The 18,225-nt window shown below is 37.2% G+C and overlaps 1 pseudogene; it reads left to right on the top strand.

Moving 5' to 3' along the window:
- On the top strand, positions 6,888 to 17,298 carry LOC107640706 (annotated as a pseudogene).

Below are 18,225 nucleotides of genomic sequence, written 5' to 3'. Positions count from 1 at the left end.
CGGAAGATCAAAAGTGGGGAAGCTCATTGGGCTTAGGAGATGTTGCATTCTCCGGATCAAGTTCATTCTTATCTCTTCCTCAATCCATGCAACTCATTGATCTCTTGGCAATCTTAGGTGATTGAATCCCAATTCCTTGGCAATTCAATCTCTCTAAGCTTGAACAATTGCCCAATTTCTTGATCTAATTGCTCATGGAAAGAGATGAAGTGTGATCACTGATTATACCACATGTTTTTCTAGATCAAATTATTGGTAGGATTATATGTTACTATATCCATTCAACCCCCAACCTAGTCCAACATGAGAAAGCATTTCTAGCATGATTTCCTCATTCCTCTTCCAAGGTTCAGAGGAAATCCAAGTATGAGAAATTTCTCCTCAGAGACAATTGCTCAATTGGATGAAGAGCGAAAGCTTTCAAGCAAATCAAGGGAAAGGAAAGAAGAAGAAGAATAAAACCTATGATTGAATCATTGAATTACAACAGAGCTCCCTAACCCAATGAAGAGGGGTTTAGTTGTCCATAGCTCTTGGAATGGAAATTGGAATTGTAAATTGCATTGAAAGTAAAACTGAATTATAGAGAAAGTAGACTACAGAGTGTTTACAATCCTGGATCCCCAGATCCCAATCCCCTTTTCTAGTTCAAAACTACTCCTATATAAACTACTTCTTTGATCTTCAGTTAAGTCTGCAAGTCTCTGGATGTGGGCCTTTGAGCTCAATTGGAGCAGTTACAATCTCAGTGGGCTTTGCTCAGCTTGCAGGAGGAGTTTGAATCAGGTATCAGTCACGTTAGTCAAGGCGTTAGTGTGGTTAACATCAAGTGTAAAGTTCTGGTTCGAAGACGTTAGTGACACTAACATTGTCATTAACATCCCCAACTCCTTTGAGTCACGTTAACCCCACCGTTAGTGGCACTAACGTGGCCACTAACGTAGCCTTTCTTAACCTTTGATCACGTTAATGGTGTTAACTTCACCATTAACGTCAAAGCTATCTTTTTCTCCACGTTAATGGCCCACGTTAGTGGCGTTAACATGGCCATTAACGTGGGTATACCTTGGCTCGAAGACGTTAGTAGTGTTAACTTCACCATTAACATTGCAAACTTCCTCCTCTTCTACGTTAGTGCCCACGTTAGTGGCACTAACGTGGGCTACTCTGGCCATTCCTAACGTTAGTGGGGTTAACTTTACCACTAATGTTGCAACTCCTCTTTATTCCATGTTAGTGCCCACATTAGTGGCACTAACGTGGGCTTATGATGGCATTTCTAACGTTAGTGGTGTTAACTTCACCACAAACGTTGCAACTTCTTCTTTCTTCCACGTTAGTAGTGCTAACTTCACCACTAACGTTGCAAGCTTTTCTTTTCTCCACGTTAATGGCCACGTTAGTGGCACTAATATGGACACTAACGTGGCTCTTCTCTGCTTCTTCTTACATGATATCAAACAAACAAAGTGCTTTAAAGTCTTGCTATTAGTCATGAGATGATGCATCATTCATTCTATTATTCAATCCTTGCATTATTCTCATGAAATTGTTAAAAATTCACAATGTTTGCTTGAATCAAGGTACGAATGCATATTCAACCAAATACTTGCTTATTGCCTAAGAAAATGCATGAAACTACCCTAAAACATACAAAATATGGCTAGTGAAACTAGTCAAGATGCCCTGGCATCAACGTTGCATTTTATTAAATAATTACAGACAAAAAATCTGTCTGTAATTTAAAATTTTTCGTCGGAAATATTGATATTATGCGTTTATGATCATTTGTGCCCGAGCTCTATTCATTCATAGCACCAAATCAAATGAGCTAAACCTAGCATTCCCCTCTCTGTCGACGAGCTTCTTTTTCTCCTTTCCTCACCCAAAGCGCCACCGCCGGCCACCCTAACCGCCGCAGCTACCTTCTCCTTCTTCTCCTCTGTTTTAAACACTGAACTAGTAGAACATTGCCCCTATCTCTCTCATTCTTTCTCGTTCACAGAACAAAGCAAGCTCAAGCTCCACCACCGCCGTGCCTCTCTCTCTCATTTTATCCCCCTCAGTTCTGGCTCGCATATCTTCTTAGCGCTACAGCCATCATCTCCTCCAGTCAATGCCGCGGCTACCTTCATGCAAGTCCTAGCTCCGTGGCGACCAAAATGGGTTCCACCGTCAGTCGCTGTTCCACCTCTCTTTTTTCCCCTGTTTGAACCGTAGAGACCTGGGCATCCTTCATCCCCTCTGCCCATGATTTTCTCTGCTTCCAAGTTTTGGTTTCAAAATTCTTTTAATTCTGTTGAGTTCAATTAATATTTATTTAGTTTGATTTTAGTAATTAGTTTAGTTAGATTTGTTTTCTGATTAGTGGATTTTTAGGTTGTTAAAATACGATTAGATTTGGTTTTGATTCTGAATAGCTGAGAAATGTTTAGATTATTAATCTGAATCGTTGAACATTGCTGAATTTTTATTTTGCTTATTTGATTATTTGATGTGTGTTTGTGATTTTGTGACTGTGTGTGTCTGATGAGCGGATAATTTATACGCTTTTTGGCATTGTTTTTAGTATGTTTTTAGTAGGATCTAGTTACTTTTTGGGATGTTTTCATTAGTTTTTATGTTAAATTCACATTTCTGGACTTTACTATGAGTTTGTGTGTTTTTCTGTAATTTTAGGTATTTTCTGGCTGAAATTGAGGGACTTGAGCAAAAATCAGATTCAGAGGTTGAAGAAGGACTGCTGATGCTGTTGGATTCTGACCTCCCTGCACTCAAAGTGGATTTTCTGGAGCTACAGAACTCAAAATGGCACGCTTCCAATTGTGTTGGAAAGTAGACATCCAGGGATTTCCAGCAATGTATAATCGTCCATACTTTGCCCAAGTTTAGATGACGCAAACTGGCGTTCAACGCCAGCTCTCTGCCCAATTCTGGCATCCAGCGCCAAAAACAAGCTGCAAAGTGGAGTTCAACGCCCAAACTGGCACAAAAGCTGACGTTCAACTCCAAGAAGGACCTCTACACGTGCAACACTCAAGCTCAGCCCAAGCACACACCAAGTGGGCCCCGGAAGTGGATTTATGCATCAATTACTTACTTCTGTAAACCCTAGTAGCTAGTTTATTATAAATAGGACCTTTTACTATTGTATTAGACATCTTTGAATCTTAGAATCTTTTGAACCATCTTTGGACGCCTGGTTCTTAGATCATGGGGGCTGGCCATTCGGCCATGCCTGGACCTTTCACTTATGTAATTTTAACGGTAGAGTTTCTACACTCCATAGATTAAGGTGTGGAGCTTTGCTGTTCCTCAAAGATTAATGCAAAGTACTACTATTTTCTATTCAATTCAAATTATTCTACTTCTAAGATATTTATTTGCACTTCAACCTGAATGTGATGAACGTGACAATCATCATCATTCCCTATGAACGCGTGTCTGACAACCACTTCCGTTCTACCTTCGATTGAACGAGTATCTCTTAGATTATTAATACAGGGGACCGAGTCCAAGATATTGGGATCTTCGTGGTATAAGCTAGATTGATGGCGGCATTCATGAGAATCCGGAAAGTCTAAACCTTATCCGTGGTATTCCGAGTAGGATTCCGGGATTGAATGACTGTGACGACCTTCAAACTCGTGAGTGCTGGGCGTAGTGACAGACGCAAAAGGATAGTAAATCCTATTCCAGTATGATCGAGAACCTCCAGATGATTAGCCATGCAGTGATAGCGCATCGGACCATTTTCACAGGGAGGAATAGGATGCAACCAACGACAAAGGTGATGCCTCCAGAAGATTAGCCGTGCTGTGACAGAGCATTTGGATCATTTTCCCGAGAGAGATCGAAAGTAGCCATTGGCACCGGTGACATCCTTACATAAAGCCAGCCATGGAAAGGAGTAAGACTGATTGGATGAAGACAGCAAGAAAGCAAATGTTCAGAGGAACGAAAGCATCTCTATGCGCTTATCTGAAATTCTCACCAATGAATTACATAAGTATTTCTATCCTTATTTTAGTACTATTTTCGAAAACCCCATTACTATTTTATATCCGCCTGACTGAGATTTACAAGGTGACCATAGCTTGCTTCATACCAACAATCTCCGTGGGATTCGACCCTTACTCACGTAAGGTATTACTTGGACAACCCAGTGCACTTGCTGGTTAGTTGTGCGAAGTTGTGAACCATGGTATTGGCATCAAGTTTTTGACGCCATTGCCAGAGAAAGAAAGAGCAATGAATTTTACATAATCAAAGTGTAATCACAATTTCGTCACACCAGTGTCCCATGAATGGTGAACTATTTGATAGTAGTTTACTTATACTTTGTAAAAGTGATAATTATTACTAAAATTTATTGTTTGTTCCTTCTTCCTGGTTCTATGAAGTTTGTTTATGGACATATATCTGAATTGGTGAAGCTTTCCCTGAAACTCTGGTATTTCAGACTGAAATTAGTAAATTACCCAAAATTACTTATTTAATGCAAGAGTGATTATTAATTTGATATTCAAGTTGAATGAGCTTGGATATCATTCTTATTATGTTATAATTGAGTAGTTTGATCTATATAGAATAGAAAATAGAATCTGTTATTTTGCAATTTAAGGTGATTATTAATGAGATGATATGTAATGATGTCAGAATTTTAATCAAAATGAGGTATTCTGGGTTCCATAAGGTACTTGAATTGATCATGATGTCAGAACACTAGTGAGCCTTTTAATTTGGACAAGTTAATCTCTCAGGTATGCATATTGATTTTTCTTTTTATTTGGGACAAGTCATCAATCTTATACAAGAAAGGGAGAAATAAACTCATGCTATTTTAAGACTTTACATGAATGACCAAAATAAAATGGTCATGTGACTTTTTCTTAATTGATTATGTAACCTTTTTAACAACCGTACATTGTTACACAACCACCATTTGCTCTTGTTTTTGCATAAAAGTAAAACTACTCTTCTGACTAAATACAACTTTTTCTATATGGAAAGTACATGTTAATTGAGGGCACTAATTCTGTATGTATGAATGTGAAGAGTGAATTTGATTAGTTAAATCTTTCGTTAATAGTAAATATTATATTTTATAATATAAAGCCACTTCTTTTAAAATCCCAAAAAATGTTCTAAAGATCGGGGGAAAAGAACAGATTCTTTAGAGGAAACACTAAGCAGGTTGTTCATCTATTTATATTTTTATTCATCTACACTTTCAACTTTTCTTTAAATCAGAAGAAATTTCCTGTTTTTGTTAGTAACTTTTTTAATGAAAAGATTTTAGTTTTCTGTATTTCTATATTAGTTTTTTTCCCTTCTCTCATTTAAAATATGGATTTTGGTTGTAATTTTAGTTTTGTTCAAAAATCTCATTTATTTAGTACCGTTGGCCCAATTGATTATACTCATGGAAAATTTATTTGATGACGCCAATCATGCACTTTTTTGTGCACAAAAGTTCAAACTTAAGACTAATCAATTAACTAAAATGAAAAAGCTAATACCCCAACAAATATATCCCAGGTTGTAGAGATAGTAATTATAATTATTCCAAGGTATTATTAGGTTGTGTTTTAATTATTCATTTAACAAAAGATTAACAAATTAGAGCAAGGGCTTAATTCATAACTTTTTTTTTCTTATGAACTTTATATTTTTATTATTTATGCCATTTACAACCTTTTAAATTATAGTTTAAATTAAGATCATACTTTTTTGATCTTCTTGAGGCAGCTCTATTGAAAAATTATAAAGATTAACTCTCGTGTTAATAAACCGAGACAATGTTTATCTTTTTATTCTTCGCTATTTCCCTGTACTATGGCTACCCTTTTCACACACAAGTTTTACTTTTAAAATAAAAAGTTCTTATAGGTGCCAAATTTTTTCACTTTTTTAAGAATAATAAACTAGATGCTTAGAAAAGAACAAAAAACTAAATCTTTTCATGATAGCTCCTTCCTTGCTTACAGTATTTGTATGGTTTATTACAGTGGATGATTAATGTTACTGTTGATTATGATTTTACACCATTTAATGTGTAATGAGGGTGGTCAGCAGCATACAGGTATGCACACACTTCATCAAATAAGATTATTTTTCTTTATTTGTGAATAGTCATTCTAATTAGCAAGATAAAGCACGAGCTCTCTCTATCGCCGTTTGCATCGCATGAGCTCCCTCTGCCGCCTCTCAACTTCTGTCTTTCTCCGTCTCTCGCCATCCATCCTCGCCGTTCACAACTGAGTCATCGTGTCACCAGATTTGAAACCTACATATACGTCTTTATCTATTTTAGATTCTGGAATTGCTATTGATATATATTTTTTTGTTGAATTCAAATGTTCATACATTATTGTTGCATCTAAAACTCGTTCAGTTCCACTTTTATTTTATGGTTTAGATTTTTGTTCATGAATAATGTTTAAATTTCATTATGTCATAGGATTTTCTCGTTTGCTGGAACAGTAATATATGCTTGCATTCAGGTTCCTACTTTTAACTTATTCACAATTCTTGGAAAATAAATTTTTTACCCTCAATAAACTAACTCATCAATTGATTTTGTTTTTTGGAGATTGTGATCACTAGCCTTGGTGCAACTCTAATAGATAAAGCTGGCAGGAAGCCCCTATTACTGGTTAATTCAAAGTAGAGAACAACTCACATTCAAACTTTGTTGGTTTCCTTATCAAAACTGTTTTCTTGTTTAACATTCTAGTTTCTTGTTTTCTTTTAGATCTCTGGAACTGGATTAGTAGTTTGTTGTATATTTACAACAGCTGCATTCTACCTTAAGGTGACGATAAATAAATATTAACTCATTTTCTTCTCCTTCTTTCGTATTTTTTTTTCATTTGTGAAGTTAAATGGTACTTAGCAGAGGTACCTACATAGCTGAAACTTCTTTGCAATTGATTGTTTAGAATTTGTTATACTGCTTGGTTGATTCATTGAAATTCTTCATAGCTAGTTTTCACATCTTGCTCCGGAGTCACGCTTGTATACTGAGATGAATTTGAGTGTACTATAATGATTGTGTTGTATTAATTTCATTTTTTCTCCGGTTTGTTTGACAGATGAGTATTCTCCCTTCTTAGGAATTGAAAAAGGGGTTGTTCTTCAAGAGGCCAGGGTTTCTAATGACCCGCAACTAGATGCTAGAAGATGTTCACAGCTTTTTATTTATTTATCTATCCCAGCTAGGTAATCTATCTTTTTTTCTGGTCGAGTTTTTCCTAAGCTTCCATTTATGCACATCCTTTCTTGTTTATAGATTGAGCCTGCATAATTATGTTAGAGTCATTATTTTTTTTTTTTGTAATTTATTCTTGCTTCAATTGTGTAGGTCGAAGCCACAGAAGTTTTCTTTGCTGTGACAAAGCTTTTCCAGTCTCGAGATCTTGGGCTGAGGAGAATGGTCTACCTCATAATAAAGGAACTCTCCCCTTCTTTAGATGAGGTACAAATTCTCACACAAACTTCATTATTTGTCATTCATTTTAATAATTTCTTCATTCCTTCATAGTTTTGGAAGCAGATTCCTCCAAATGAGCCATATCGTGTTATTTGTGGTGATGTGAGGGACAAACTATACAATACATGCAAACGTGCTCGCCAGTTATTAGCCAATGGAACCTTTGATATCCCTGAAGAGACAACCTTCACAAATGTTGGACAGGTATTGTCCTCAGAACAGCCCTATAAACTGCAATCACCTTATGGTTTGTAGTCATATACTGAGTTCCTTCTTTACTGTGGTACTTTCTAATTTTTATGGACACTTATAATTACCTATATCATACTCTTTTAGGTTTATCCACGGTGGTTTTGGAGCAGTAAATATTTATGTTGCTCCTTAAAATTGATTTCTTATGTTTTATATTTCATTCAGATTAGTAAATCCATGATTCACAAAGGACAATACAAAATGCATGGTGATAAACCACTATTTTATGGTTTACCTTGTGCTCAATTGAGTGGATTTTATCAATCTTTCATATACTTATTCACACTAATTGCATGGTTTTACATTTTCGTTTCTAGTTTTGTTCTATGGTTGAAAACATGCTTCCTAGGCCTTTAAACTGTCAATTTTAATTATCCTTTATTTCCATTCGATGCCTTGATATGTGTGTTAAGAAATTTCAGAGTTTATAGGGCAGGAATGGCTTAGAGGATGGAAAGAAAGCATACAAAAGTGGAAGGAATACAAGAAGTTGAAGAAATTGCTAAGCTGTCCAGCCTTACCTCTTCGTACTTAATTGGTCATAACTTGAGCTACAGAGGTTCAAATGAGGCGGTTCCAGTTGCGTTGGAAAGCTAACATCCGGGGCTTCGCAACGATATATAATTTTCTATAGCTTCCTCGAAGATAGGCAACGCGCACGCGTGGATCACGTGCACGCGTGACTTGGAGAAAATTCAGTCCACGCGTATGCGTGGACGACGCGTACGAGTGACTTTGCCGCGTGCTGGACGTATTTCTGGGCAGTTTCTAACCCAATTTTTGGCCCAGAAAACACAGATTAGAGGCTATAAAGTGGGGGAATCCATTCATTCAAAAAAACAACTATTCATAATTCACAAATTTAGGTTTTAAATGTAGTTTTAGAGAGAGAGAGGCTCTCTCCTCTCTCTTAGGTTTTAGGATTAGGATTTCTTCGTTTACTTCATTCCAGGTTCAATGTTCCTTTACTTTAGTTTCTCTTCTACTTTTAATTTTTCTATTAATTTAGTTTGTTTATTTTGCCAAATTGGTTCATGGATTCCTATGTTTAGTTTGATTCTCTATTTAATATAAATTGAGGTATTTCAGATTTATGATTGCTTTCTTCCATTTATGATATAAATAATTTAGATATTTCATTCTTTTGGCTTTGGTTGAGTAATTGGTGACACTTGTTTTGTCAAACTCAGCTGTTAATTGAGGAATCAAGTTAATTTGTCCACTTGACTTTCCTTTATTTAGTAAGGGTTAACTAAGTGCGAGCAATAAAAAATTCTCATCACACCTGATAAGGATAACTAGGATGGGATTTCCAGTTCTTATATCTTGCCAAGAGTTTTTCTAGATATTAATTTACTTTCCTGCTATGTAATTTCCCCGTTCTACCTTTCAAAACCCCAAAAATATACATTTTCCATAACCAATAATAAATCATACTTCCCTGTAATTCCTTGAGAGACGACCCGAGGTTTAAATACTTCGGTTATAAATTTTATTGGGTTTTGTTACTTGTGACAACCAAAACTTTTGTACGAAAGGATCTTCTGTTGGTTTAGAAACTATACTTTCAATGAGGATTTATTTGTGAATTTCTTTACTAGCAAAAATCCATTCGTCAAAAATGGTGCCGTTGCCGGGGAATTGCAAACGTGTGCCTTATTATTGGTTATTGTAAATATTTTCTTTTATTTATTTATTTTTTTATTTTTGTTTTTAATTTTTATTAGTTACTATGATTTCTCACCCCCGCCGCTTTGAGTTTGGTTCTATTGTGGTTGAAAGGAATGCAAGCTATAATAGGAACATGCATCAAGGTCAAAACAATCACAGATGGAAGAAGCCACGAGGATCCGATTAACCCTTTCGGTAACAACACCTTCCAAGATACCATGGACAACGACCATTCTACAATGCATGCCAAGACAATAGTTATGGTGGACCCCTTCGTGACAAACCACCTTCGCCAAATTACTATGGTCAAGAGCTATTCCGAGGTGCATACCAAGATGATAGATATGGTGGACCCCCTTGTAGTTATCAACAAGCCCTATCATATGCCAATGAACCACCTCCTCAACATAGCTTCGAACCACCATACTCACAAGCCACTTACAACCATTCACCTCTATATGACCCTAACATTTATCCACCCCAATTCCAATCTAATTACTCCCAAGAACTACCACTTCCATATGCACCATGTCCATATCCATCAACCCAAGAATCACAGGCACGCCTCAAGAAAAAAGTAGATCAATTTCATGCAACCCTTCATCAACTGGAGCAAGCGATAAATCAATTAGCTTCCCAACATTCGAGCACTCAAGGAACTTCCATGGCTTCATGTGGAGAATCTAATGAAGAACGTAGCATGAAGGATATACTAGAAGCTCTGGTTAGTAGTACAGAGCATGTCTTTATACTGAAACAAGTAGAGGAAGCTGAAATTATCAAGGAAGAAGAATTGGTCAAAGACTTAGGAGACGCTGAACCTCCATGGGAATCAAGAGTTGTGGAGAATTCCACCCAGAAATTTGAAATTGATGCTAAGGAGGATAGTGCACAACCCCCAAGGCATGAACCTTATGAAGAATTGGACGGAACAGATCAAGAAGCAAGTTTCCTTGGTATTGATGATCGTGAACTAAGCTCTCCTAGTGATGAACTTGCATCCGTAATATAATTCTTTGAGACTGAAGAATCTGCCCCAAGTGAATATGAAGATGATGTAGAGGTAGATTTTTCTCAACCTCCAACTTATGACTTGAGGGATGAGGAAGAAATCGACGAATTTGATCAAGACATGGTTGCAGTTGAAGAGGTCTATAAGGAAGTAGAAGAATTCACAGAAGAATACAAGGGAATGGAGCTTGAAATACCACTGGAAACACCTCTCTCAAGGCCATTACCACCCTATACAAACTTCAAGTGGGTAAAATCCTTAGCCTTTATCTTTACCTTTCCACTTGAATATGGTATTTGGTGCACGAAATTGTGATCTCAACGACGCCAAAAACTTGGTATGCACGATTGTAATCTCAACTCCTTTTCATAACTCCGCACAACTAACCAGCAAGTGCACTGGGTCGTGCAAGTAATAAACCTTACATGAGTAAGGGTCGATCCCACGGAGATTGTCGGCTTGAAGCAAGCTATGGTCATCGTGTAAATCTCAGTCAAGCAGATTCAAATGGTTATGGGATTTTGATAATTAAAATATAAAATAAGATAGAAATACTTATGTAATTCATTGGTGAGAATTTCAGATAAGCGTATGGAGATGCTTGTTGCTTCTGAATCTCTGCTTTCCTACTGCCTTCATTCAATCATTTATACTCCTTTCCATGGCAAGCTGTATGTTGAGGATCACCGTTGTCAATGGCTACCATCCGTCCACTTAGTAAAAATGGTCCAAATGCGCTGTCACCGTACGGCTAATCATCTGTCGGTTCTCACTCATGTTGAAATAGGATCATTGATCCTTTTACGTCTGTCACTACGCCCAACACTCGCGAGTTTGAAGCTCGTCACAGTCATCCTTTCCCAGATCCTACTCGGAATACCACAGACAAGGTTTAGACTTTTCGGATCTCAGGAATGGCCGCCAATAATTCTAGCCTATACCACGAAGACTCTTATCGTGAACCAGGTGGCTAAGAGATATGCATTCAAGCTTGTTTTCATGTAGAACAGAAGTGTTTGTCAAACACGCGTTCATAAGCGAGAATGGTGATGAGCGTCACATAATCATCACATTCATCATGTTATTGGGTGCGAATGAATATCTTAGAATAAGAAGAAGCTTGAATTGAATAGAAAAACAATAGTACTTTGCATTAATTCATGAGGAACAGCAGAACTCCACACCTTAATCTATGGGGTGTAGAAACTCCACCGTTGAAAATACATAAGTGATAATGGTGTTCATTGGCTTCGGCCCCAGAGAGGGAACCAGAATGACCAAGACCCCGAATACAATAGTAAAGAGTCCTATTTATACTAAACTAGTTACTAGGATTTACAGAGATAAGTAAATGATGCAGAAATCCACTTCCGGGCCCACTTGGTGTGTGCTTGGGCTGAGAATTGAGCTTTACACGTGTAGAGACTTCTCTTGGAGTTAAATGCCAGGTTGCAACCTGTTTGTGGCGTTTAACTCTGGTTTGAAACCTGTTTCTGGCGTTTAACTTCAGAATAGGCAGGAAGTTGGTGTTTGAACGCCAGTTTGCGTCATCAAAACTCAGGCAAAGTATGGACTATTATATATTGCTGGAAATCCCTGGATGTCTACTTTCCAAAGCAATTGAGAGCGTGCCAATTAAGTTTCTGTAGCTCCAGAAAATCCACTTCGAGTGTAGGGATGTCAGAATCCAACAGCATCTGTAGTCCTTTTTCAGCCTCTGAATCAGATTTTTGCTCAAGTCCTTCAATTTCAGCCAGAAAATACCTAAAATAACAGAGAAACATACAAACTCATAGTAAAGTCTAGAAATGTGAATTTTGCTTGAAAACTAATAAAAAAATAGTAAAAACTAACTAAATTATACTAAAAACTACCTAAAAATAATGCCAAAAAGTGTATAAATTATCCACTCATCAGTATTCTTGAAATGGATGGCTAACTTAGGAGACTTTGTGGCACTAAGTGTAAGAAAAGGATGTTTAGTGGTTGGAGTTGCAAATCAAGGCTCATCAAGGTTGATACTTCAAGAGATAGATGTAAGAGCTCAACTGGTGATAATTTGGTTAAATCTAAAAGAAGAGTTTGGTACTCCGTAGAGAATTCAAAGTGCTTGCCACCCGGATGGAACCATGATGATCAACTTGAAGACGGGTGTAGAATTAAGATTTGGGATCCCGGCATACAAGAAGATCAACTTTGGGAGCTCAAAGCTTGTGAAGAACTCCATCAAAGCTTGAGGAATTTACTTGGTATTGATATAGCTTATTGGAAGTCCAAGCATTAGTGGAAGTTTCAAGATGAGTTCAAGCACAAGCCACCATGACAAAGAGCTCACCGAATGTCCAACTTAAGGACTATAACTAAAAGTGCTAGGTGGGAGACAACCCACCATGGTATAATCGTTCCTTCTTATTCTTAATCTTATTTTATTTTATTTTTACAAGTGTTCATTCACAATTTCTGCATATTCACCTGCATTCTGCATTTTGCATTCTGCATACACATAAAAAAAATGCACGCGACGCGCAAGCGTCGCTGACGCGTCCGCGTCATATGTGCATTCGAAACAAGGAAGAAAAGAAGCAGAGAGTCACGCGGGAGCGTGGCTGGAGGCGTGCCTTAGGCACAAACACGCCCACGTGAACGTGTCCCTGACGCATCCGCGTCATTTGAAAAGTCAGCCTCCCACGCGTGCGCGTCACCCACGCGCACGCGCGACTCTGAAAAATCGACGTAAAGAGGTATATGGCAGAGAGTTATAGTGGAGTGGGGCTGGAATGGTGCTGGAAGCACAAACACTATCACACGTACGTGTCACCCACGCGTACACGTCATTTTTCAAAATTAAGCCATTCACGCGTGCGCGTCACCCACGCGTACGCGTCACCCTAAATTTTGGCAATGTGCGTATAAAATAGAGAGTTGTGCGTGCGCAAGGCTGCACTCGCGCCAATAGCACAAATCAGGTCACGCATGCGCGTCACCAACACGCACGCGTCACTTGAAAATAACGCCAGCCACGCGAACGCATGCTCCACGCATCCGCGTCACATGCGACGCACAGTTTAACTAGACCTGCGCCAGAATTCCTATCTTTTCTTCCCCAATCCTAATTATCTTTCTATTATCATTCTTCCTTCTTTCCTCTTTATTCTTTCTTACCTTCTTATTCTTTCTTCTTCCTTTCTTACTTTCTTCTTCTTCATCTTTTTAACCTCTCATCCCTCTTCACTTCCATTCTATTTTATTTAATTTATTTGTATACTTTCATTCATTGCATTTTAATTTTGTGCATATTTTTATTTTCTTTTCTAAATTTATTATTTTTCCATTGGTGTTAAATTTTCTTCTTCAACTGTTGCATCTTTTCTTGAATTATTCTGGTGCTTCATGACTTGTTTTACTCTGACTGGGTATTATTCTTCATAAGTCAATGCTACTCCTTCATGATACTTATATTATCTTGCATTGACATGAACTTACACTATCTTGCATTACCCACTCTCTCTCCCCCATTGTTGTAACTTTTGCACCACTGGTATGCCATGTGCTTCTATTATTTTCTCACTTGCATGTTGTAGCTACCATGTAATTGAGACCCTCATTATTTGGCATTAACCCACCCAGACTTTATTTGAGCTCGAACACACAAAACCAGTGAGATTTTGAGCCTACTTGATTGGTTGCATCTTATCAACCAATATTTTATTTTTTGGTGTATGCTGTTCTCTCTAAAATTATGATCTTTGTCTTGCTTGATTCTATATTTCCATTGTTTGATGTATGCATGCACTTATATGATTGAGGCCTTTGTTTCACTGAGCTTACATACCCATATGGCCTTACCCTTTCATTATCCCTTGCAAACCAATTTTGAGCCTATTATACCCCTTTGTTCTTTACTTTATCTCATCACTAACTCTAAGCGAGAAACAATAATGTCCTTAATTTGAATCCTTGGTTAGCTTAGACTAGTGAGAGTGCTCATGAATTAAGTGTGGGGAAGTTGGATTTGGAAACGTTTGGTTTAAGAATTGGGTGTTATATATCTTTACGAAAATGTGAAAGAAATGTTTAGGACATGTTCATGCATTCAATAATTTAATCATATGCATTGAGAAAAAAAAAACAAAAGAAAAAAAATATATATATATATATTAAATAAATAAATAAAGGAGAAAAGAAAAGAAAAAGAGCAAATAATAAAAGGGGACAAAATGCCCCAAAGAAAATGGTGATGGCAATGCATATGAGTTATACTTGAGTTGGAAGATTTATTTACTTTGACCAAGTAGGTAGAAATATTTTGCATTTAGTTACATTCATAGGTTGCATTTCATACATTCTACCATTCCTCTTCACTCTCTTATAGCTTCTCTTGAGCTTAGCATGAGGACATGCTAATGTTTAATTGTGGGGAGATTGATAAACCACTATTTTATGCTTTATCTTGTGCTCAATTGAGTGGATTTTATCAATCTTTCATAAACTTATTCATACTAATTGCATGGTTTTACATTTTCTTTCCTAGTTTTGTTCTATGGTTGAAAACATGTTTCCTAGGCCCTTAAACTGTCAATTTTAATTATCCTTTATTACCATTCGATGCCTTGATATGTGTGTTAAGTGATTTCAGAGTTTATAGGGCAGGAATGACTTAGAAGATGGAAAGGAAGCATGCAAAAGTGGAAGGAATACAAGAAGTTAAAGAAATTGCTAAGCTGTCCAGCCTTACCTCTTCGTACACAACTGGTCATAACTTGAGCTACAAAGGTCCAAATGAGGCGGTTCTAGTTGCGTTAGAAAGCTAACATCTGGGGCTTCGCAACGATATATAATTTTCCATAGCTGCCTCAAAGACAGGTGACGTGCACGTGTGACCTGGAGAAAATTCAGTCCACGCGTATGCGTGGACGACGCGTATGCGTGACTTTGCCGCGTGCTGGACGTATCAGAAATCGCTGGCGGCAATTTCTGGGCTGTTTCTGACCTAGTTTTCGGCCTAGAAAACACAGATTAGAGGCTATAAAGTAGGGGGAATCCATTCATTCAAAAAAAATAACTATTCATAATTCACAAATTTAGGTTTTAGATGTAGTTTTAGAAAGGGAGAGGCTATCTCCTCTCTCTTAGGTTTTAGGATTAGGATTTGTTCATTTACTTCATTCCAAGTTCAATGTTCTTTTACTTTAGTTTCTCTTCTACTTTTAATTATTCTATTACTTTAGTTTGTTTATTTTCCCAAATTCGTTCATGGATTCCAATGTTTAATTTGATTCTCTATTTAATATAAATTGAGGTATTTCAGATTTATGATTGCTTTCTTCCATTTATGATATAAATAATATAGAATTTTCTCCCTTTTTTGATTTGGTTGAGTAATTGGTGACACTTGAGTTGTCAAACTCAGCTGTTGATTGAAAATTGGAAATTATTGATTGATTTGGATCCCTCTAAAGCTAGTCTTTCCACAGGAGTTGACTAGGACTTGAGGAATCAAGTTAATTAGTCCACTTGACTTTCCTTTATTTAGTAAGGGTTAACTAAGTGGGAGCAATAAACAATTCTCATCACACCTGATAAGGATAACAAGGATGGAATTTCCAGTTCTTATATCTTGCCAAGAGTTTTTCTAGATATTAATTTACTTTCCTGCTATTTAATTTCCCTATTCAACCTTTCAAAACCCCATAAATATACCTTTTCCATAACCAATAATAACTCATACTTCCCTGCAATTCCTTGAGAGACGACCCGAGGTTTAAATACTTTGGTTATAAATTTTATTGGGTTTTGTTACTTGTGACAACCAAAACTTTTGTACGAAAGGATCTTCTGTTGGTTTAGAAACTATACTTTCAATGAGGATTTATTTGTGAATTTCTTTACTAGCGAAAATTCGTTTGTCACATGGCAATATATGTTAAAACACTATTTGACTCCAATTCTTTTCTTGCAGTTCCTGGAGCCCCTTGAACTCTGCTATAGATCACTTTGCGCATTTGGTGACTGACCAATAGCAAATGGTAGCCTTCTTGATTTCTTGCAACAAGTTTTCACATTTGGACTCTCAATGGTTAGACTCGACATTCGTCAAGAGTCAGACCGGCACACTAATGTCTTGGATTCCATTACCAAGCACTTGGAGATTGGATCATATCGAGAGTAGTCTGAGGAACGTAGGTAGGAATGGCTCCTGTCAGAGCTTAGTGGAAAGCGCCCTCTGTTCGGCCCTGATCTTCCCAAAATAGAAGAGATCACCGATGTTCTAGAAACCTTCCATGTCATTGCAGAACTTCCCTCAGAGAACTTTGGTGCCTACATAATATCAATGGCAACAGCACCCTTTGATATGCTTGCTGTTGAGCTCTTACAACGGGAATGCCACGTGAAGCAACCGCTAAGGGTCATGCCATTGTTTGAAAAGCTTGCTGATCTTGAGTTTACTCCTGCTGCAGTGGTGCAGCTTTTCTCTATTGATTGGTACAGAAACCAAATCAATAGGAAGAAAGAAGTTATGATAGGATACTCAGACTCAGGAAAAGATGCCGGTCGTCTTTTTGCGGCTTGGGCACTGTACAAGGCTCAAGAAGAGCTCATAAAGGTTGTGAAGGATTTCGGTGTTAAGCTGACAATGTTCCATGGTAGAGGAGGGACTGTTGGAAGAGGAAGCGGCCCCACTCACCCTATTTTATCTCAGTCACCAGAAACCATTCATGGCCCCACTCCAATTTGCATTTTTTTGTTATGTCAGTGGATATGTAAACATTGTATAACCTATTTTATGATGTCTGCTGGATATTTAGATCAGCATCATATGACTGTGTCTCTAATACTATTGTTATTTATATAATAAGATTTTGATCCCCTATGATGGCATATTTGGTTATATAAAAAATCTTTCATGTTTTTATTTCATTTGATTTCATGTTTTTAATATTGTAAAACAAATTTATTTTGCAATGGAAAAATCTAAAAAAAAAAATTCTATTTTACCTTACTGACGGATTTATAGACGAATTTTCTGTCTGTATTTTGAGATTGGGATGGTTTTCCAAGGTTCCAATTACAGACAGAAAATCCGTCGAAAAATCTATCTCTAATTACCAACAAAAAATCCATTTCTAATTACAGATGGAAAATTCGTCTGTAATTACAATGGAAAATCCGTCGAAAAGTTCGCCGTTTCAGGGAAATAGAGGGGAGAATTGGTAAAAATCCATCGGTATTTTTCAAACGGGAAAAAATCTGTCGGTAAATAATTTCCAACAAAGCTTTTACAGAGGGACAAAATCTGTCTGTAATTTCGTTGGTAACCAAAAATTCGTCTTTAATAAAGACTAAATTTGTCTGTAAATGTGTTTGTATTAAGCAATTTTCAAGTTGTGATCTAATCTCCATGTCCTTCTTCGAAACGATCACTGAATCTGGCAATTTTAAGATTGGGTCATCCTCACAGTCTAAAGATGGAACAATAACTTTCAATATCCTGACCCAACATTTGAATTCAAATTCCTCCCTTATATTAGCCAAATAAGATAAGATGATGATAACCCAAACCGGCCCTACAATCTCCAACCAATGTTCGAATTCAAATACCTCCTTTATCTTAGCTAGATAAGATAAGATGAGATAACTACCACCAGCTATATAAAGGGGAGCCAAAGACCCCCTCAGGTACGTCATTCATTCTATATACCTTATACCTCTCAGATTCATTCTGACTTAAGCGACGGAGTGTCCTTATAGGTACTAACCCCCTATTGCTCCAGCCAGATAATCTGGTGACCATCTC

The sequence above is a fragment of the Arachis ipaensis genome, chromosome B05 (genome assembly GCF_000816755.2).
Source record: "Arachis ipaensis cultivar K30076 chromosome B05, Araip1.1, whole genome shotgun sequence".
Lineage (NCBI taxonomy): Eukaryota > Viridiplantae > Streptophyta > Magnoliopsida > Fabales > Fabaceae > Arachis > Arachis ipaensis.
This window is presented reverse-complemented; position numbering and strand designations above follow the sequence as displayed.